Source organism: Dendrobates tinctorius, unplaced genomic scaffold (assembly GCF_039654945.1).
Source record: "Dendrobates tinctorius isolate UK_male_01 unplaced genomic scaffold, ASM3965494v1 ptg000081l, whole genome shotgun sequence".
In the NCBI taxonomy this organism is placed as follows: Eukaryota; Metazoa; Chordata; class Amphibia; order Anura; family Dendrobatidae; genus Dendrobates; species Dendrobates tinctorius.
Genome location: NW_027361749.1, coordinates 1054574 through 1079074, shown reverse-complemented (window position 1 = coordinate 1079074; position 24501 = coordinate 1054574). Strand labels below are relative to the sequence as shown.

At 42.8% G+C, this 24501-nt stretch overlaps 1 long non-coding RNA gene across 1 annotated transcript; it reads left to right on the top strand.

Annotated features, from left to right (window-relative positions):
• The first annotated feature begins 6424 nt into the window (after positions 1-6424).
• Positions 6425-23104, top strand: LOC141096915 (uncharacterized). The gene is made up of 3 exons (XR_012233810.1): positions 6425-6532; positions 22318-22433; positions 22961-23104. It is a non-coding gene; the product is annotated as an uncharacterized lncRNA (long non-coding RNA).
• The last annotated feature ends 1397 nt before the right edge of the window (positions 23105-24501 follow it).

The following is a 24501-nucleotide window of genomic DNA, read 5'->3' as shown; positions in this document are numbered from 1 at the left end:
TGCTTCAAGGGGTCTTTCATATGCTGTTCGCCTTCCATTTAGCACTTTTCCCATCCAAATGAACATTTTCACTGCTCCCCAGTCCTCTTTGTAGGGTATGCAAGAAAAAAGCTTGGCTTTCCCATTGACTCATTATATTTGTTACTCAAAACGAGCATGCGAGTAATAGGAGTTGCTTGGTTTAAGCAATGAGCACCCGAGAATTTTAGTGCCCCCTATCTCTAATACTAATGTTTTTACATTTTTATAATTTTTTTTATGAATCTTTGCAAATTTTGTATAAAGTATTAATATGAATCTCTTGGGCTGACCGCTAAGATTGATGTTCATCAACCTGCAAAAAAGCAGTACTTTGAGCATTCTCAATTGCTGTTAAGGGGTTGCCTACACTCTATGTCAGCCTTAAGTGATTTAATTTCCTGGCATGTGAAAATGTCCTGCATGTTAATTTGAAGAAAAGGAGACATAGTATCCTGGGGAACTATGATGATGGACAAACGGGTCAGCATTGGAGGAGGTATGGAAAATACTATATTAGCAGACTCTTTGCACAATTTCAGACCCCTCACTCACCACGCCCTCTTAGGCTAGTTTCACATTAGCATTTTTTAGCGCTGCGCTTCCTGCGTAATAGAAATGCATCATGCCTTTTGCATGCATTTGCGCTTTTTAGGCACATGCATTTTAACCAGTTTGTAGCCATGTTAACTCTAAAAACGCATGCAATTTCAAATGCAGGCATGCACATATCCATGCGCATGCCTGCGCTCCCATAGACTGCAATGTGTTATTTTTGCACATTCCATGCACTAGCATGCACATGCATTTTTTTGTCGCCGTTGGACGGACCCAAAAATGCAGCAGGTTGCGTCGGGCGCGGCTAGGCGCACACTACAAAAATGCATGCTAACGAAAACGCATATGTGCGCGTGCAAACGCTAGACCATGCGCCCGCCATGTTAGGCCTCTTTCACACATCAGGTTTTCGCCGTCAGGCGCGATCCGGCGCTTTTGACAAAAAACGGATCCGGCGAAATGCAATGCCGGATCCGGTTTCCCCCCCATTGACTTGCATTAGAGCCGGATCGAGCCGGATGGCCATGCGTTTCATCCAGTTTTCGCCGGATCCGGCAATGTGTCACGATCCGGCGTCTGGAAAAAACGGCTACTGTAACGTTTTTTGTCTCCGGCGAAAAAGCCGGACACGCCGGATCCGGCGTGTCCGGCTTTTTCACACAATGAAAGCCTATGAGCGCCGCAATGCGCCTGATCCGGCGACAGCCGGATCCGGTGGCCGGATCCGTTTTTTTTGGTCTGAGCATGCTCAGTAGCTCTGCCCACAAGACATATATAAAAGCAAGACAGTGGGACCCTCAGCCACACCCAACATGCCACCCAAGCCAAGAACCAGGAGAAGGCAGGAGACATCTGCAGCAGCAACATCAGCACCACCACCACCCCAATTGGAGCAGCATGCTGAACAACGGGAGGGAAGTCCAGCAGCAGATGAGAGACGGTAATTATCAAATCCCCCATTCCTCCAAACTAGGGCTATGGAATATCAAGATATTCATTGGCCCTTTGTTTCTCTTTATTCAACAGCCGCCCAAGAGATGCAGCAGCAGCAGCAATGGCAGCAGCAGGAACACCACCCACAGCCATGGAGTCTGGCCAGCAGGAAGACAGCACATCTTCTGGGAGCCCTCCCTCGCATCGTCAGCGTTTGACGGTAAGTTTTTATTTCCAAAATCCATCATCTCTGTAATATATGTCTATTCATTGCCTTTTATTTCAAAACAGGAATCACAAGATGAAGAGGAGCTCCCAGAAGAAGAAGGAAGGGGTGGACAGACACCTGGAGTGGGCTCACAATTGGTAAGATTTTGGCATCAAACGCAGAAACACAACATCACACTACACACAACACATAGAAAACAATGTTCTGCAGACCACACACAGCAAACAAATGCCTACATCCAAAGACATAACATTTTTTGTTTTCTTCTCTAGTCTTCCCAATCTGGTGCTCGGCCAAGAGGTCCTCGCAGTGCCTCCCAGGGTCGTCGGCGACAGCAACGCGGCGGTCACCAGCGTGTAAGTATAAATATTTTTGCTTTGTTTTTTTGCACTTTTTATTTCATTTCTTTTGTGGAGGCTAATTATGTTATTTTTGTCTTTTTCTTTAACAGCCTTCACAGCGTGCTCCCGACTCTGAAGGTGAGGATGGAGGAATCGATGTGGACCACCTCATCGATCTCGTCAGAGAAAGGGAGCCACTCTGGAATATGGCTGACCGCCGCCATGCTGACCTTATCGTTACCCGACGACTCTGGGAGGAAATCTGTTCGCTCCTTGTGGACCGCTGGGAGGACCTCGATGCTCGGGCCCAGATTAAAGAGCGTAAGTATATACAGTACCGGTTGCTTGATTTAAACCAGTGTTTCCCGACTCCAGTCCTCGTGGTCCCCACGGATCATGTGTTCAGGATTTCTATTTACTTTGGAAATCCTGAAAACATGACCCCTGGGGACCATGAGGACTGGAGTTTGGGAAACACTGATGTTGTATACTAACCACTTTGTCCTTTCTCGTTTCAGGGGAGAGAATTGTGAAGCGGTGGCGGTCTGTGAGGGATCGTTTCAAGAAGGAGTTCAATAAAGAGATGCGGGCCCCGAGTGGATCTGGAGGACGCAGGAGCAAGTACAAGTACGCACGAGCCCTGTCGTTCCTCCGGGATACAATGGTCACCAGAAGGTAAATATTACACACCACATGTGACAAAAAAATGTTTAGATGTAACTTTTTTTTTTCAGCCAGGGCCATACCATGTCACTATTTTAATTGTTTTTTTTTCTCTTTATTCCACAGCACGGTGAGCAGCACTCGGGAGCCTGCACGATTGGACCCTTCTGAGGCGATCTCTGAGGAGACCGGCACCGAGGGACACTTCGACTGCCCCGGTACATCTGCACCTTCCCAGCCTTCCCACACATTCGACCCATCTGTCCCATCCACCAGCACAGGAGCATCGTGGCCGCCTACATTACATAAAGCTGCTGGTGAGGAGATCGCTTTCCCTTTACCCCACCCTTCTGCCCCTGCCACCTCTAGTACACCTGCGGGTACTGGGCGGCAGCGGCAGAGGGGTCAGGAAAAGACTTATGCGCCAGAGTTCTTGCATATGAATGCATCTTTCCAGAACTGTCTAAAAGTCTTGTCAGAGCAAATCTCCGCAGGCTTTCAGCAGATCAACTCCAGCATTCTGGAGGTGAAGACACTTCTGCAAACCATGCATTCAGAAGCAAGATCTTCGCCAAACCACACCTTTTTCAGGTCTGTTGTGGAGCGCATGGAAACGCTCTCTCCTACCCAGCAGATGCATGTAATGCATTCATGCCACAGTGCTCTCCAGCACGTTACCTCCCAACCTCCTCCTCCCACCACAGTAGTTCCTCCACCTGCACCCCCTCCAGCCACTTTCCATCCTCCCCCTCCTATTACATACCATCCACCTCCCCAGTACCTGCAACCTCCCCAGTACCTGCAAACTCCCCAGTACCAGCAAACTCCCCAGTACCAGACATCTCCCCACTTCCAGCAACCTGCCCCGTACCAAACTCCTTCCCCATACAACTTGCCATCAACATCATCAGCTCCTACAGTCCCTGCCCAACCCTCCACTCCACCGCCCACCACCTCTTCTGCCTCCCACATGTCCACCCATTCTGTAGCTTTTTCCACACCTTCACCTCTAACTGTTCCTTCCCCACCACGATCCCAGTCCTCTCTCCACACTCCCAGTGTCGAAGTGTCCCGCAGCCCCTCCAGCAGTATTTCCACCCCACACTACACCGAGTTGTAATGGTTTTTTTTAATAAAAATGGCCATTTGTTTGTTTTCAAACATTTATTCTAAAAGTTTTTTTAACTTTAAAAACATTTTACAAAAAAAAAAAAATTTAAATAAAAGTTAAATTACTTTTACAATGGTTGTCTGTCATTTCTTTCTGCGGCGAAATATGTTTACAAAAAAAGGTTAAATAATTTCAAAGGTCAAAAGGTATTCAAAACCTGGTATATAACTGTGGGTAAATTTGACCTTTTTGCCACAGTTGTGTTCCTGGTTGTGTTTGAAGCAAAGTATTTCACCTAAAAAGTTGTGTTTATTGTTGGTGATTTCCTAACAATGTACACAACTTTTGTTAAAAGGTGAAATACTTTGCATAAAACACAACCAGGTACACACCTGTGGCCTAAAGGTAAAAATAGTAAGACCATGACAAGATAGCCAACTTTGGTTGGCAAAGGTATATACTGTTGGTACACAAGTTTGGTTAAGGGCACAAATCTTTCACACTCTGTCATCCTGCCAGTGTACTCTGCCTTGAGGTGACAAAGTATAGTGCAAAATTGTCCCTCATTACTGAAACAGTCACAGAACTTCTAGTGGTAATGTCATGGTAATCTTGCAAGGTGGTTTCTTCAGAGGTGTCCTCAATGGAAATGGGTTCCTTGCAGATAAAATTGTGGAGTACCACGCAAGCTTTGATCACCTCGTCCACAGTTTCTGTCTTGAGGTTGATCGCAGTCAATAGGACCCGCCATTTGGCTGTCAGAATACCAAAGGTACATTCAACCATTCTTCTTGCTCTTGTGAGGCGGTAATTAAAAATGCGTTTTGTTCTTGACAATCCTCTGCTAGAGTACGGTTTCAAAAGGTGTTCTGACAGCTGGAAGGCTTCATCCCCTACACAGACAAATGGCATAGGTGGACCAGATGTTTGCGGCAGCGGTCTAGGGGGTGGGAACTGGAAGGTGTTTCCATACAGTTTACGCCCCATGGCAGACAGTTTGAAAACTTGAGAGTCATTGGAGCGGCCATAGGCCCCAATATCAACAGCAATAAATTTGTATTCCGCGTCAGCGATGGCCATGAGGACAATGGAAAAATATTTCTTGTAATTGAAATATTCCGATCCCGATCCGGCTGGCTTTACAATGCGGATATGTTTCCCGTCCACAGCGCCCAAGCAGTTGGGAAACTGACATATCTGTTGAAACTTTTCTGAAATTTCAATCCACCTCTCTGTTGTGGGCTCTGGTAAAAACTCTTCAGCTAAGGAGTCCCACAGTGCACGGCATGTGTACTTCACTATTCCAGATATGGTGGAAATCCCGAGTCTGTACTGGAAATGCAGTGACGAAAGGGATTCTCCAGTTGCAAGAAATCTGTGGGGAATTAAAAAACAATCAATTAGTTTAAAATCACAGCATTACATACCAAAACTCAACTATAACACTTGGAGATACAAACTACCACCAACAAGATTGCAGTGAAAGTGTGCTCTGATGCGAGCACATCCAATAAATGTGGCTTACCTTAAAGTCACTATCAGACGCTCTGCGGGTGAAACGGAGAAGCGGCAATAGGTGTCCGCTTTTCTTATGAGGTGTGCAATGCGCTCCACCAAGTAATCAAAATTCTCCATTTTCATCCTAACATATCCAAAAAATTTCTCCGGGTTTCCTCTAAGGTCCATGCAGAGTGTAGAATAGACCCCACGCGTCATTCTCTTGGCTGTGATGGGGTGGATCCACAAACGTCGTCTACGATGCCTGATGCGCTGCTGTCTCGCTCTCTCCTTCTCCAGAACAATCACCCTCAAACGATTCGCCTCCGCTGTAAAATCCGCCAAATTCTTCAAAATATTTCCAATCACAACATCCATCTTCGCCAGGAACTTGCTCTTCTCTCCAACCTGCACTTTCTCCTCTCCAACCTGTCAAAGAAGGGCTGTAGGAACATGCTATATATAGTTTTTCAGTAGCCAATCCCGTTCGGAAGGCCACAAGGGGCGATTTTAAAAACCGGATCCAACGTAATCCGTCGAAAAACGGAACAAAAACCGGATGAACCGGATGAGACGGATCCGGTTTTGTCTGTGAAGAACAAGACGGAACTGGCAGAAAAACGGATCCGTCACATCCAGATTTACGAAATATTTGCCAGATCCGGCGCTCCGGCACGACGCCGGATCGCGCCTGACGCCGAAAACCTGATGTGTGAAAGTAGCCTTAAACACATGGGCGCATGCGCATGGACACGCACGATGCGCTGCGCTAAAAAAACGCTAATGTGAAACCAGCCTTAGCTGGATAGTGGCAAGAGTGAATCTCATCTGAAAGGGGTGTCAGGAACAAAAGTAATTGACAGAAGATTTTATCTAGCGGTCAGAAGCAATTGAAGCCTCTGTTATGCTGCGTCTTGCTATGGCTATATTGGGATTTGCAGGGGGTGCCAGCATCAGCTTTCAATGCATAAATATTTTGCATCACTGCTCAGAAGCTGGAGAAGCTGAAACTGAGAAAAATGAGTGTGTTACTATTCGTAGACAGTTTGGAAACATCTATTGTTTTTTTTCTGCAGCCATGGAAGGTAAAATGACATTGAAACTGGAAAAAAAATAAGGAAAATCAATGGGAGCAAGAGCTGCGATAAGGACTCTATACTGCCATAACTAAATATTAAAATAGTAAGTGTATCATCAAAGGGTCTACTAGAAGAGCTCTTTCATTGTGCATGAGTACTGAGCCCCAATGCGAGATCGATAACAAGTTCTTTCATATTTCATGTGTTATTTATGATTTTGGCATCCTTTTATGTGTGCTGGGTATAACTAGTAATTCTGCATCCTCTATAGCTATGATCAGTGTTGGACTGTGGTACTTAGGGCCAATATTTTGAATTAATACTGGAGACCCACACTACTGCTACATGAAAGTGAGAATTTTATCTTGTTTGTAATCACACTGTATAACATTTAATGGAAAATGAATAAAGTTCCTTCAGGCCCCATACATTAATAATGTCCTCCAATTGGCCCCATATAGTAAAAACATCACCTATTCTGGCCACAATATAACAATGATGCCCAATATTCTGGCCCTAACATAATAATGTACCCTACTGCAGACCCAAAAATAATGATAATGTCCTCCATTTCTGACACCAACATAATAATAATAATGTTTCTCTTTCTGGCTCCCAAACAATGATAATATCGTTCATCCTTGTCTCAATTCAATAGTATTGTCCCCCATTCTGGCCTCATTCAGTAATAAAGTCCCATATTCGAGTCCCAATATAGAAATAATTTCCCATATTCTGGCTGCAGCATTGTGATAATATCCCTTATTCTGATTTCAATATTGTAATAATTTCCCCATTCTGTACCTAATATAATAATAATGTACCATTTTCTGATCCCCAAACAGTAATGTTCCCCATTCTGGCTTCATTATAGAAATAATACCCCCCATTCGGACCCCAATTCAGTAATAGCATCCCCCATTTTGATCCCAACTCAGTAATATCGTCCTTCATTCTGATCCCAATACAGCAATACAGTCCCGTTTTCTGGCACCCATCTACTGTATATAATTGCCTTAAATTGTCTGTCATCCACTTCCATCTGATGTCCCCGAATCCCACAATCCACCGCGCCGCACCAGAAGTACGGTGATGGGTATTCCAATATGGCACCCCCTGGTGGTACCAGGCCGTTCCATAGTACCACCAGCGGGACACCGCCGGAATCCCGCCGCCGGACCCCCTGCTACCTGCCCACCCACCTCCGTGCAGACACAGCCGGCAGGAAAGACGGCTGCTTGCGGCCTGTGCTGGAGATGATGCACCCCATCTCCAGCACAGGCCGCAAGCTGCTGTATTTCCTGCCGGCTGCCGCCGCAGCAGCCAGGACCCCCCTGCCGCTGGACCCACCGCCGCTGGACCCCCCCGCCGTCGCTGCTGGCCACGCTGCCGCACCCCCCCGCCGGACCCGTCGTTGCCTGCCCACCCACCTCCGTGCAGTCACAGTCGGCAGGAAAGAGCGCAGCTTGCGGCCTGTGATGGAGATGGGGTGCGGGCACCCTCTGGTGGTGCCGCACCCCATCTCCAGCACAGGCCGCAAGCCACGGTTTTTCCTGCTGGCTGCCCACCCGCCGCTGGACCCGCCACTGCTTGCCATGCTGCCGGACCCTGCAGGGTGAGGGGGGTGTAGCGAGGGGGACATCACACACACATGTACATAATAATACACACATGTACTCACATACACATGCACGTACTCATACACACACACACATCTCCAGCACAGGCCACCAACCACCCTCTTTCCTGCCGGCTGTAACTGCACGGAGGTGGGTGGGCAGGCAGCTGCGGGACACACACACACACGTACACACACACTTCCCTCCCAATGTGATAGCATCGGGCACATCTCTAGTATTGTAATAATGTCCTCCATTCTGACCCCAATATAATGAGAATGTCCCTTATTGTGACCCAATGTAGTAATAAAGTCCCGTTTTTGCCATTATACAGTAATAATGTTCCCCATTCTAGCGCTCTTCGCATAGCAATAAAGAACTAAAACAATTCCTCTCACCTGTCCCCGCTACCAAGACAAGCAGCTCCTACTTTCTCTTCATTATCTCAGCGCAGGTGGGCTATGTACTGATGTCATTGCATCAGCTGTGATGGGATGCAGACATCTGCTGCCGACGTGCACATTCAGGAACACATATCCTGTTGAAAATAGCAATTTTTTTTGTAGACACCCCCATCGGTTCCCTAGTTCCCCCTGGGTGGGGCGTTCCAACCCTGGTTATGCCCTTGAAACATGCAAAGAAAGTTTTCTATGAATATTCTTATATCTCTGTGGTTTAATAGATATGTTTTAACCCAAATGTATTTTTTTTATACCTGAATCATTTCTGAAGAGCAAGTCTGTAGCTAATGAGAGAGTGTAAATGTACAATCTCTGCTGCAGTGCGGTCTCCAGAGCTGTTTTTAATAAATTTTCATTAACAAAATACAAAAGTTGTTATAAAGTGAAAAGATGTGTAAATTACAAAAGGGCTAGAGGGATTATGGTTGAGAAAATTAATGTTTTGCTTATTTCTTGACAATCCTCTATATAGCACATACAGTGGGAAAAAAAGTATTTAGTCAGTCAGCAATAGTGCAAGTTCCACCACTTAAAAAGATGAGAGGCGTCTGTAATTTACATCATAGGTAGACCTCAACTATGGGAGACAAACTGAGAAAAAAAAATCCAGAAAATCACATTGTCTGTTTTTTTTTTCATTTTATTTGCATATTATGGTGGAAAATAAGTATTTGGTCAGAAACAAAATTTCATCTCAATACTTTGTGATATATCCTTTGTTGGCAATGACAGAGGTCAAACGTTTTCTGTAAGTCTTCACAAGGTTGCCACACACTGTTGTTGGTATGTTGGCCCATTCCTCCATGCAGATCTCCTCTAGAGCAGTGATGTTTTTGGCTTTTCGCTTGGCAACACGGACTTTCAACTCCCTCCAAAGGTTTTCTATAGGGTTGAGATCTGGAGACTGGCTAGGCCACTCCAGGACCTTGAAATGCTTCTTACGAAGCCACTCCTTCATTGCCCTGGCGGTGTGCTTTGGATCATTGTCATGTTGAAAGACCCAGCCACGTTTCATCTTCAATGCCCTTGCTGATGGAAGGAGGTTTGCACTCAAAATCTCACGATACATGGCCCCATTCATTCTTTCATGTACCCGGATCAGTCGTCCTGGCCCCTTTGCAGAGAAACAGCCCCAAAACATGATGTTTCCACCACCATGCTTTACAGTAGGTATGGTGTTTGATGGATGCAACTCAGTATTCTTTTTCCTCCAAACACGACAAGTTGTGTTTCTACCAAACAGTTCCAGTTTGGTTTCATCAGACCATAGGACATTCTCCCAAAACTCCTCTGGATCATCCAAATGCTCTCTAGCAAACTTCAGACGGGCCCGGACATGTACAGGCTTAAGCAGTGGGACACGTCTGGCACTGCAGGATCTGAGTCCATGGTGGTGTAGTGTGTTACTTATGGTAGGCCTTGTTACATTGGTCCCAGCTCTCTGCAGTTCATTCACTAGGTCCCCCGCGTGGTTCTGGGATTTTTGCTCACCGTTCTTGTGATCATTCTGACCCCACGGGGTGGGATTTTGCGTGGAGCACCAGATCGAGGGAGATTATCAGTGGTCTTGTATGTCTTCCATTTTCTAATTATTGCTCCCACAGTTGATTTCTTCACTCCAAGCTGGTTGGCTATTGCAGATTCAGTCTTCCCAGCCTGGTGCAGGGCTACAATTTTGTTTCTGGTGTCCTTTGACAGCTCTTTGGTCTTCACCATAGTGGAGTTTGGAGTCAGACTGTTTGAGGGTGTGCACAGGTGTCTTTTTATACTGATAACAAGTTTAAACAGGTGCCATTACTACAGGTAATGAGTGGAGGAAAGAGGAGACTCTTAAAGAAGAAGTTACAGGTCTGTGAGAGCCAGAAATCTTGATTGCTTGTTTCTGACCAAATACTTATTTTCCACCATAATATGCAAATAAAATGAAAAAAAAAACAGACAATGTGATTTTCTGGATTTTTTTTTCTCAGTTTGTCTCCCATAGTTGAGGTCTACCTATGATGTAAATTACAGACGCCTCTCATCTTTTTAAGTGGTGGAACTTGCACTATTGCTGACTGACTAAATACTTTTTTCCCCACTGTATACCTGACCAACAACCTGATATTTTAACTATTTGTTTTGAATAGTTCATTTGAGATCGGGACATATATAAGTGTATAGGCAAGAAATGTCATTGGATTGATTTGACAGGGAAGATTCCTGGCCATTTTTTTGTTTTTTCAGAAAGTGTCCGCTATGTTTTCGTATTGGGAATACAGGTGACACATGCGTAAAACCACCTGATTGCAGGGTCAAAGAGTGCAACATTTTCATGCCTCACCCCTAAAACTTTTCATGTATTGTCTCCCAAAACTTTATTTCTTTCTCTTTTTTTACTTTTCTAGGCAGAATGTATAAATGAAAATTAATCTTAAACACTGCACTAACAACCAGAGCAGCAGAGTCACTAAGTCACAGTCCAGACTGTGGCTCCAACTGCTTTATTTTTCTGACTGCTTCATAATTGACCATTAATTAATATCAAATTATTGAAGTTAAATCATACCAAAAATGAGGCAACTTTAAGTGATCATAAAACATAGGAGAGATAACTGATTTTCCACTACAATATCTTTGTCAACCCTTGGATTGTGTGAAATATATTTGCGGTATACTGTACATATATAAAATATATACACTCACTGGCCACTTTATTAGGTACACCTGTCCAACTGTGTGTTAAGACTTAATTTCTAATCAGCCAATCACATGGCGGCAACTCAGTGCATTTAGGCATGTAGACATGGTCAAGACAATCTCCTGCAGTTCAAACCGAGCATCAGTATGGGGAAGAAAGGTGATTTGAGTGCCTTTGAACGTGGCATGATTGTTGGTGCCAGAAGGACTGGTCTGAGAATTTCAGAAACTGCTGATCTACTGGGATTTTCACGCACAACCATCTCTAGGGTTTACAGAGAATGGTCCGAAAAAGAAAAAAAATCCAGTGAGCGGCAGTTCTGTGGCCGGAAATGCCATGTTGATGCCAGAGGTCAGAGGAGAATGGGCAGACTGGTTCGAGCTGATAGAAAGGCAACAGTGACTCAAATTGCCACCCGTTACAACCAAGGTAGGCAGAAGAGCATCTCTGAACGCACAGTGCGTCGAACTTTGAGGCAGATGGGCTACAGCAGCAGAAGACCACACTGGGTACCACTCCTCTCAGCTAAGAACAGGAAACTGAGGCTACAATTTGCACAAGCTCATCGAAATTGGACAGTAGAAGATTGGAAAAACGTTGCCTGGTCTGATGAGTCTCGATTTCTGCTGCGACATTCGGATGGTAGGGTCAGAATTTGGCGTAAACAACATGAAAGCATGGATCCATCCTGCCTTGTATCAACGGTTCAGGCTGGTGGTGGTGGTGTCATGGTGTAGGGAATTTTTTCTGGGCACTCTTTGGGCCCCTTGGTACCAATTGAGCATCGTTGCAACGCCACAGCCTACCTGAGTATTGTTGCTGACCATGTCCATCCCTTTATGAACAAAATGTACCCAACATCTGATGGCTACTTTCAGCAGGATAATGCGCCATGTCATAAAGCTCGAATCATCTCAGATTGGTTTCTTGAACATGACAATGAGTTTACTGTACTCAAATGGCCTCCTCAGTCACCAGATCTCAATCCAATAGAGCATCTTTGGGATGTGGTGGAACGGGAGATTCGCATCAGGGATGTGCAGCCGACAAATCTGCGCCAACTGTGTGATGCCATCATGTCAATATGGTCCAAAATCTCTGAGGAATGCTTCCAGCACCTTGTTGAATCTCTGCCACGAAGAATTGAGGCAGTTCTGAAGGCAAAAGGGGGTCCAACCCCTTACTAGCATGGTGTACCTAATAAAGTGGCCAGTGAGTGTATATTACATAATGCTAGCAAAATGCCCACGACTTTGCTGGCGGAAAATGATATGTTAAATTGTTGGCTACTCTTGCTAAAGTTACATTTTTAGTTTCACCTTGAAGTTGACATCTTCAGCATTTAAAATGTGTTTTTTCAACTCTTCTTTGTTAGTTTGGTGTTAACAGTTGTTTATTTTTACCAATTTTGTCGTAATACTGGGGCAAACAACAACTATTTTTTTAATTAATTTTTTATAAAATATTAAAATGTACTCTTTTCATACATACATACAAAAACTAGGAAGAGGACAGCATAATGCAACCCTTCCCTCCCCCCCAACATAACCTATCAGTGGTTAATGAACAAAGTAGTAAGAAGTGGACCATGTAGTAAAGGGCAACCTCTCTAAATGAATGTATTCATCCTCTAAGTTTTTTTGGGTTCAGTCGTATGTACAAAAGATACTGAATTTTCTCCTTGAAATACAAATCTACTATAAATTGACTAAAAAGATGCCTACATTGCAAAATATGGTTTGATGAACCATGTCTGATCTTTATTTGGTAGGCGTAGAAGTCCATAGCTGATATTTTTTTCTTGGTTGGCATAGCAGTGTTGGGATCAGTCTGTGTTAGATTAAAGTGAAAGCCATCTTGATGATTCCAAAATTTTATAGGATATTGCAGGGCATCATATGATCTATGTATTTCTTTAATACATTGAAGATTTTCGATTTGTCGCTGAATAATTATATCTTGATTTAGAAAGTCCTGTCCAACCATTGCAATAGCTAGTTGGTTAATACTGAATCATCTTTTGTGCTCATCAACTGGTGTCTTGTCTGCATTTATTACAACCTGATATTTGTCACTTGGCATTCTTTCTAAGGCTGTTTTAAAAAGGATTACTAACTGATTGTGTTGATGGAAAATCTTTGCAAATTTAAAAGAATGTCTTTTTTTGTTTCGGGTATAGCTTCACAGCATTGATCAACTTGCATCTGTTCATCTCCCAAAAGTAAATTTGAAAAAATGTTGGGTCTTCAGTTGCTACAAGAAGTATCAAACCTATCAAATATTGATGGGTCTGTGAGACCGTGAAGTAGGCGGTAGTTTTTCCGCCGAAACGCGTAGTCTGTGCAGCATCATGTCTGCATCTTATTACTGAACTCTGGATATATTTTTTAACTTATCTGCAATAAATATTTGGATTTTTTAAAGTACCTCAAGTCTCTGTTTGCTGGACTTTTCTGCTTTGATTTCTACATTGTGGGACAAGTTCCCAGTCCTGGTCCGTGCAATACAGAGAGAACAGGTATTTATCATTCAGAGTTCGGAGGACAGCTGGTCCAATTTGTGTTGTATATATAAATATTCATATGTAAAATTCGAGAAAATACGCATTATAAATGCGAACATGCTGAAGAGCAGGCGCCACCGGTGGCATCTGTCTGAAGAAGGTGATTTTTTTTTTTCAATATATATGATATTCATAATTTAAATTAGGATATCAATAGTTTACTTTTATCAATCAACAAAATGTAAAATGATGGTACTGAAGAGAAATCTACAATAAACGAAATCAATATTTAGTGCCAAAACTCTTTGCCTTCAAAAAAGAATAAATTCTTCTAGTTATACTTGCACACGTTTTTTTAAGGAAATTAGAAGAGAGTGAAAAAAATAGTAAATACGTTTTTAGCTTTACATAATAATAATTAGTTATGTTTTTTCTAACTACAGTCATGGCCAAAACTATTAAGACTGACAAACTTTTGTTCTCACAAAGTTTGCTGCTTCAGTGTTTTTAGATATTTTTAGTCAGATCTATGTTCTTAGGATGCTATACTTTTGGCATGACACGGGACTCATGGTCACTCTCACGTTTTCTACTCCAGAAAAACATTTTTACAGACGTCCTAAACCGTCTAAATGGGGGCTTCATGAGAACAAATACCTGCACCCCAGTTCTCTACAGTTCTATTTGTGTCAGAAAGCAAAAGTGATAACGAAGTGGCTCGGTCAACAAAGCATTGGCATTTTGGGTCCAGGGGCGTGGTCTAACGGCTCAAGAAGCAAGACGTGTCTAACATGAGTTCCTGATAAAATCGAAATAAATCTGAGGGAAAACAAGACCCAAGCAATCAGAAATATTGTAGAGGAGTGCGAGTCACTCACAATATCATCTGGCATGGTTACAAGGCGAAAAGAAGAGGAATAGAGTGCCTTCGCTGCTGTTCTGAGAAGCGGTGAGGAGCGTCCTGTGGAGCCCCAGACAGGAGGAGCAGGAGGACACCTTGTCTGCAAGCCCGGGAATCCAGAGTGGGAGCAGCCTTTCCCGCAGAGGTACCGAGTCCCCGGGCCATCTCACCCGCGCCATTTGAGATCGGGCGAGTAGGATCCACTGCTGTCCACCACCCTCTCCCCCTCTTACCTGAACGCCTGACGGGAGTGCACGGAGTGTAACTGCCTTGCTGCGGGCGCCTCTCTTCCTCCTTGCTCGCCCACGCTGAGCAGAGACCGGGTCTGCCGGTGCTGGACGGTGTGCGCTTGTTTCTGCGTGGCTGAGGCCCTTTATACATGGACTGTCCCACTGGACCAGAGACAGGGAGGCCGATCGCGGGGAGTTGGTGGGAAATTTTGCACCCTTTTCTGAGCCAGGATGAGCGCCATATTCCCCCGGGTGCTGCTGTGTTGGGGGAGGAGGAAGAGAAAATAGCATCTGAGAGGCAACTCTGCTGAGTCAGACGAAAGAGACCACGTCTGTGCTCCCCTCTTTTCTACCCCAGTGTGACAGCGTCTTACCTATTGTTTTACCGCCTCTGCAATTACAAAACCGGCACACTTATCACTAACGCTGGGGCCAGAGGGTGGAACTTGAGCAGGACACCAGACGCACAGCGATCTTTTTGACACCATTCAGAGGGGCCTAGAGAAAGCAGTGGACTATAAGGGAATCACATTTTCTACTCCTCGGATAGAAATAGAATACAGAGAGAGAGGGGAGAGCGACACCCAGTGGCCTCCAGGGGAAATGATTTGTCTAATTCTCAGCTGAAATAGCTAAAAAGAGGGAAAAAAAAATCCTGACAAGTCTTTCCTCCAGGCCTAATATTAGACAATGCAAGATAGTGACGAACAAAAGAGCAATCTCATACCGGCCTGAACCAATTTAAGGGTCACTAAATATCTCCGCTGAATGTCATGGGAAAACTCAATTCTCTTACATAGAATTAACACTCGAAATGCTCCTCTAACCCTGTAGATTGTTGGTGGAGGGAAAATAACATTATAGTAACTTAAAGTAATTCTCAGAGCCCAGCAGCAATAACTATGGGAAAAACCACAGTATAAACTCTGAAAAGCACTACTAGAGCCACAAAATCCCTAACACAAACGGACGTAGACAAATTTCTGAAGAAGCACGCCTCTTTCCCAGATCCTATTAAACCTTCACGGCAAACAGATTCTTAAATAGAAGATGATTCAGAAACAGATCTGGAGAGTGATTCAGATAGAGGGGGAGCCACGAAAGACACCCTGGTGACCCGCTCATTTATTAAAAGGATCCTCTCAAAAGCTTTGGAACCTATTGGAAGAGAATTGGCGTAGATAAAGCAAGACATTTCACAACAAGGCCACAGGCTCGAAGTAGTTGAATATTACCAGACTACCCTGACGCAGCATACCAATGCCCTGTATGACTGTCTTAGCGAGCATGAAAGCCAGAATCATATGATCCAAACTACGCTAGAAGATCACGAGAACCGCGAGCGAAGAAACAACATTCGCATAAATGGGCTCCCGGAATCTGTGGCTATGGAGGCGCTAACCAAAGCTTCAACTGAGATCTTTTCTAATCTTCTACTAGACGACCCCAAAGATATTGAACTCGTAAGAGTGCACAGGTCTTTGCGTCCCAGACCCAAACAAGGAGAACCCCCAAGAGATGTGCTGTGCCATTTCCTTGACTACCGGGTGTAGGACCTGATTCTTCGCAGAGCTCGTGAAACACAAGAAATTTTATATGAAGGCTCGCAGATAAGACTTTTCCAAGACTTGTCAGCCACAACACTTAAAAAATGCAAGGTCCTAAAACCACTCACAGAAGCCCTAACACAAAAAGGCTACCGATATCGCTGGCTGTTCCCATTTGGAATTCATATAACAGCAGGAGACAAGGAACTCCAAGCCAGATCATCCCCAGACATTAAAGAAATCTGCAAGACCCTGGACATCTCCCTAGAGCAGTGTCCGGACCTAGAGATGACTTGAATAATCAGCCCCCTTGTTAATCAGCTGTTTCGTTGTGGATTTTCCCTTTGATTATAATGTTCCATTACTGATATTTCTGGGTCTGTGACCGTTGCCATTGCCTGTTGGCAGTGGCAAACATTACAGCATCATTAGTATACTAAGTTAGGTTTGCCCTTTGGGCTCTGAGTCTCAGAGAAAATTTTCTCTCAAAAAGCCTACAAGAACAATGATCAAGTTCAGTAGAACTGTTAACTGTAATTTTTTGTTTGTTTAGCTATATATGAATCTCATCATGTTGTGTCTTCTTCTTTCTTCCTACCTATTCTGTGTCTCCGGTCTCTTCCCCCTCCCCACCCTCTATCCAAGATCCAGCATCAAGAAGCTCCTGCGTCAAAAACCGTTACCGGTTCAGAAAAGATTCACTCGCCGGACCTCTCAACCCTATGGCTTTCCATAACAAGGTATTTACTTTTGCCTCCCTTAATACAAATGGCCTAAATTCGCCGATTACCAGATGACAAACACTAGACATGCTTAAAAGGCAAAAAAAATAGATATTTTGATGGTCCAGGAAACACACTTTAAATCAGAGAAACTCCCTAACTTTGAACGGTCGCACTACAACTCATGGTACCACGCTACAACAACACAAACAGGCTCTAGGGGTACTTCGATGGCGATAGAGAAAGGAGATAAAAGCGGATACAAATGGGAGATATGTATTCGTTAAGGGACTTTTGGTGGGGAACATATACACTATCTGCAGCCTTTATGCCCTGAATAAGAAGCATTTGAAGTGGCTACTAGCAACTCTTGGGAAAATAGAAGAATTCAGGGAGGGGACACTGGTTATAGGGGGAGACCTGAATGTAGCGCTAGACCCCCAAATAGACACAACAAAAAAGAGAAGCTCAATATCTCTACGAGACCTGATTAGGATCAAAACAAAAATTAGGTCAATGCAAATGAGACATTTGGAGGTATTTACAGTCTGGTGACAAAGACTTCACTTACTACTCCCATCCCCACAGGACCTATCATAGACTGGACTACATACTAATCCCGAGAAGATTACTCCCCAACGCCCTGACCTCAAAAATACACCCAAACGTTCACTCTGACCACTCTATAGTTACACTCCAAACGACGCTACCCAAGCCTTTCTCCCCTACAAGAACATGAAGATTAAATGAGTCAATTTTGATGGACCCAGAAATACGTACCCGTATATCCAAAACACTTGAACAATACTTTGCACAAAATGACACATAAGAGGTTTCAGTCCCTATTTTGTGGGAAACGCATAAATCAGTAATAAGAGGAGAACTATTCTTAATCACTTCGTACCTAAATAAGAAGCGGCAACACGAAATAAACACTTTATACGAGGAGATATTCGAATTAGAGACCCTACATAAGAAACAGCCAGATACAAACTAGTTAAACGTGCTAACCAAAAAGAGACAACAGATAAAAGATTTTTTTAAACAAAAAAAATCAGCAAAATGGTACGCCTCATGGCAAAATAGAATATTTGTACATGGAGACAAAGCTACTAAATTTATGCTCTCAAGCTTAAGAAAGCGCCAAAACCGCACATATATACATTCGATCAAAAATCAGGAGGACTAAGCACTCCAAATTATGCGCAAATAGAGTCAGAGTTCCTAGGATATTACAAACAACTATATAACATACGCTCAATAGAATCTAATCTAGAACAGAAAAGGAAGAGGGCAATAGGGAATTTTTTAGCCCGACTGAAATGACTTCAATTGACTGAAACACAGCAGACCCAACTAATTAGACCGTTTCGGATGGATGAGCTCCGGTCTGCCCTGTTGAAGAGCCCAAAGGGGAAAACACCCAGACCAGATGGCCTTCCAATAACTTACTATAAGACCTTCTCCCTAATCCTCAGCTCACACCTGTTGGGAATGTGTAATTCTATAATGGACAGGGATCAGTTCCCAGCCCAAGCTTTGAAAGCTAAAATATCCTTAATATATAAGGAAGGCAAAGATCAGGAACAATGCAGTAGCCACAGGCCAATATCATTACTTAATGTCGACCTCAAGTTATTTTCAAGAATGCTGGCGTGCAGATTAGCAAAGATCTTGCCGACGGTAATTTCTCTAAATTAAACAGGTTTTGTGGGGGGGAGAGAAGGGAGGGATAATGCATACAAAATTATACAACTTATGCAACATGCGTAAAGGAGTAAACTTCCTCTGGTCTTGCTAGGTACGAATGCTGAAAAGGCCTTTGACAGGCTGGACTGGACTTATCTAGAGGAAACGTTGTTAGGGTTCAGATTCCCGCACCAGATAGTTCTAACCATAATGAAATTATACAAAAACCCGAAGGCCCGCATTGACATTAATGGTTCACTCACAGACACATTCACTATAGGAAATGGCACACGCCAGGGATGCCCGCTGTCACCACTGCTTTTCGTGTTGACGATGGAGCCTCTCCTAATTGCAATACAGCAATGCCCAGAAATAGAAGGTGTAAAAATTGGAAAGCAAAATTATAATACTGCGGCCTTCGCCGACAATTTACTTATCACAATGACGAAACCACTTAGAAGCTTTCCAGCCCTCAAGAAGATACTACATGAATATGGCAGTGTCTCAAATTTTAAGGTGAATGTGTCTAAATCAGATGCATTGGACCTAAACGTCCCAGCACACATCCTTAGCAAACTGAGAAGGGATTACCCGTTCACCTGGCCCAAAAATTAGATCACGTATTTGGGAGTCAAAATAGGCAGAACAGAAAAATAACTAATAAAGTTTAATTATGATCCATTGTTAGAACACGCAGTAAATACAATTAGATCGTGGAGAGACTCGTTCCTATCATGGACAGGGAGAAAAAAAATCTTCTAAAGAGCCTGATATTACCAAAATTCACCTATATGTTCCAAATGCTACCTATCCAAGTACCAGATTCCTATTTGGCTAGAGTTAATTCCCTTTTTTCCAAATATATGTGGAACAAGATGAAACCACGAATAGCTTTTCACACACTGACCCTGCCTAAGGCAAGGGGGGGAATGGGTGCTCCCGACATAAGAAAGTACTATTATGCCTCGGTGTTAACACGTTCAGTACACCTGATCCGAGGTTCACAAGACAAGCAATGGGTGGCAATAGAAAAAGAGCTCTTGCCTCTACCCATCAGGCAGCTCTTATTGACCTATTCTAGAGGGAGCCCCCTTCCTTCCTTTCCAAATTTACTTACACGCTCATTGCTAAAAGTGTGGGCAAAAACATCCAACATTCTGATACCCCCCTCATCACCAATATTAACGTTATCAGACATTTTAACTCACTCTCTTGACACTTTGACTGAAGAAGTTACGCCAAGGTTGAGAATCGCAATTGACCAGTTGTTAACGGATGGAGTGCTTCCATCACTCCCAGAACTCTGCAAACTGCCCGGACTAGCAAACATCAATTTTATACAATATTCCACAATAAAAAAAGACATTGGAAAGAATACAATGCAACGCAGATCTCACGCGCAAACCCACATCCTTCGAGACTCTATGCTCCAAGTCAAATAAACCAACAAAACTACTATCCACTATATACCACGAGCTACTTTTTGTGGAACAATGCCTTAAGCGTGCCTATATAGTAAAGTGGGAAAAAGATCTAGGTTACACATTCTCGCAAGAACAAGTACTTCATATATATATATATATATATATATATATATATATATATATATCACTCTCATGGTCCGACTAAGTGTGTTAAAACCCAAGAAAATTCCTATAAGATAGTGTCCAGATGGTATATCTCACAAAACACAATATCAGGCCTGGCGGGTGAATCAACACACGAACTGCTGGAGATGTGGCACTGGAGAAGGCGACTATCTCCATTTATGGTGGTCCTGCCCAGTTATAAAACGCTTCTGGGCGCTCACAGAAAATGTCATTCAAGAGGTAACTGGAAAGACAGCTATCCTAAAACCTGAAAGCGCCCTACTGAATCTTTCAGTGTGGCCGGGTAATAAGAAATTATCCACATTGGTTCATAACATAATAGCGGCAGCCAAATTCCTAATACCCACTCATTGGAAAACGGAGAATATTCCCACACGCCACACGCCAGCAACTGCTCTATAAGATAGAACAACTGTATTACATGGCTGAGTTAGTGGCACAAGTAAATCACTCTCTAGTGCTATTCCAGGAATCCTGGAAGCCTTGGATTCTTTTCAGATCAAACATCCACTCAGATTCGACGCAAGATGTCACCCAGTGATGACCCACTTACCCCCCCCACCACCACCACCACCACCCTTCCCACTCTTTGTCTGTCCTGCTTTTTCTTCTCTCACTATCTCTTACTTTTTATGTTGTTGTCCCAGTCAGTTATAGTGGAAAAGCCGAGTTTTGGATCAAACCTGGGACACTCGATTCTATACATATCACCAATGTATTTTGAACTTCTCAGATGTCAAACTATTTTCATTAGCATGGCTGCATAACGCAAGCCATAAGTATTTGACTTGTATCGCAAGGGTTTTGACTAGACCACTATATGTTTGCTGAGCACTGAAACCCTAAAATGTAACACTGTTCCATTACGTTTGATGTTATGCTCAAAAATTTAATAAAAAGAACATTGAAAAGAAAAGACATTTTGGGTCCATGGCCAGAAAACTCGCTAGATCTTGATCCCATTGAGAAGCTGTGGTCAATACTCAAAAAGCAGGTGAGCAAAGAAATGCAGAAATTGTTCTACACTCCAAGCACTGATTAGACAAGAATGGGTTTTCACCAGTCATGAATTTGCTCAGAAACCGATATCCAGCTGCCAGGACAAATTGAAGAATCTTTTAAAAATAATTGTCAAATTGTAAACATTGAGTCTTTGTATAAACTTGATGTATTTTTCAATAGAAGTTTAGCAACTTTTGAAAGGATTAAACTTCAGTAAAACCATAGCAACATATGATTAAAAGATCTAAAAACAGAGCTTTTTTTGTCAATCTCAAACTTTTGGCTTTGACTGTATATATGGGCAGCAATGGTAATTTTCATTTCAGCTACAAATTCTCTTCAATGCCTTGATTCTGATGTCTTGCTTTATTGATTGACATAACTAGAGTACTTCCAAATATTTAGGATGTATAATCTTTTTCAAGATCCAAAAAAGTGATGCAGCACGAGACAGTAATTATCACTTGTACAAAGCTTTGTGTGAAGACCATGCGATGTAACGGAATGCATTAGCATGGTGTGTAGGGGGCACGGGGTGCATGATAGACCATTACTCACCCCGCACACATGTCCCTTGCTATGGAATAAAGGACTATTTTTATGAAAGTGAGAGTGACGCTTACTTTCCTTGCTTTTATCCTCTAATCTTTTTCTGGATGCTATCAGTTAATTTAAGCCGAACAAATGTATTGGAGCCAATGCATTTCTAATATTGCAAACATAAAACTTTTTATTGTTTGATACTCCCCTACTGCTTTGACAATATAACCAGACATTTTTGTGATACTGATACATGCACATTTGTATTATCTTTATGCATAGAATTATGGATTTATCTCCTTCATTCTCTGATACGTATGATGATTTATATCTCTGCTGTTTCTTTTTATGATACCTATGTTGCATTATTTTTATTTCCTGCAGCGTGTGATACAGATAGCATTGCCTGTGGAAAAAGAAGAAAATCCTATAAGATTAAAGCACAAAAATGGAAATGAAAGGGAATTAAGGTTTACTTTGTTGGGAATGATAGATCTGAGGTACTTGTTGTATTTTCAAATGCTTTTCCTCTTTATTTTACAATTTTTGCATTATGGTTTGTTTTGATACCAAAGTTGTTACCATTACATGGACAATGTTTTTTTTTTTAACGTACTTCTTGTTGTAAAATTAAAATAGCATATACTTACCTCCTGAACTGGGGCCATTCCAGTGATGTCGGTGACGGGTCTCTTGAGGCCCATACGGCATTGTTATTATACGTGAGCTCTGCAGCCAATCGGCAGCAAATATTGGGCTGCTGCACTCTCATAGTTTCCGCTTGTCCAAGATTTGTCCAAGGAAAGTGAATGCACATAGATGCCTGCTACATAGCACTGGCACAAGCAATATGTCATACATAGAAGATAATAAGACTGCCTCACATTCCACTGTAAACTTTTTTTAATTATTTAGTTGACAAGTAACTAACTTTTTTTCCTTCTAGAATCACGTTTACTGTTTATTTTACTTCCATTAAAGCCATTGTTCTGCACATCCTATAATACATTTTATTTTTCTATTACAGTGTTTCCCATCCAGGGTTTTCAGGAACTTGGTCAGCGATTCCCCAAAAGGAACCAACAACAGTAATTACTTTTACAATAATAATGTCAGCCTTCTCAGGCATGCTTGGCATGGGTTAGGCCAACCTGTCAGTCATTTTTGTCTAGAATTGTAGCTTTTCCAGTCCTTACAAAATGCTTCTGTAAGGTAAAATTGAGTTTATCTTCATTCCCCGTTGAAAAATCTTGATAATTACTGATGTAATGGATAATGGTCTGAATACACAGTTACAGAAGCACTGTAGCACTAGTTTTATATAGTTTAGATAAGCTATTATAAAATAAATAAGGCTATTCTATGTGTATGTGCCTTGTGTATACCAGTTTTAATCAATGTGCCATGTCTGGGCTTTCTGCCATCTTGATAGCATCTTCCCCTCTAATCTATTTCCTCTAATGCAGATTACATTTCCCATGATGCTAGAGTCTGATTAGATCACTCATGCTCCTATCTAGTGACAGCCAGTGATAGGTCAGAGGCATAGAACTGTTGTCCCCTGACATAGACAGCAGTGTCCGTGTAAGCTATGTGATACAGCTTCAGCCCATGTCACTTACTTTATTATTGCTTTCTTTTCACAAGCAGAATATAAAATGTAAGCTTCTCTATGGTTGATTACTATGGGCAGCAAAGACAACTTTTTTAAAAACAGTTTCATCACCCAAAGGCCGGGGTCACACTTGCGAGTGCAATGTGAGAAACTCACGCAAGTCTCTCGCCTCAATACCCGGCCCTGCCGTCGGCAGTTTGGACCGGGGCGTTCAGCTGCATAGAAAGACATGCAGCCACTCACTCCGATACTGAATGTCGGCGGCAGTGCCGGGTATTGAGGCGAGTTTCTCGCATTGCACTCGCAAGTGTGACCCCGGACGTTAGCTGCATGTTAGGATGCGCAGTCAACCAGAATGTCAAGGAGGTTAGAGTTATGTGGGAAAGGAAGGTTTACAAAGCAGCCAGGAGGAATTTGTTAGGGGATGATGTCATCTTGTAGACCACAGGAAGTCAGAGAGTGACTTCCTGTCTAAACATTAGCCCATGTGCTGTAGTGCTTGTCAGGCATTACATAACTCATCCTCCTGTAATGAATAGGAAGAAAGTATAGACGTAACTCAGGTGGGATAAAACAAATTAAACCCAGAGAATAAATATGGTTAGTGAGGTTCATATGTGAAAAAAATGAAGGAGTGCTTCTTTAAGTTAAAAGAAAAGAAGCGAATATGAAAAAAAATTATAACAGTAGAAACTGTAAATTCAGATCTGCAAAGGGCATTAAGCCATCTCAATGTACAAAATATATTATTATACTATCCATAAATCTGTAGCATGGAATGATTTGCTTGCACCCCCCAATTTACCTTGTTGTTAACAGCACATTTTATTATGTCTCTGCCTTTTACCTTATTTCATAATCCATTTAGCTTTCCTTATAATATCCTGACAATGCTAGTACAAATTACCATGGCCATAAACTTTTATTGAATTGATTTGCAGAAGCTATTGCAT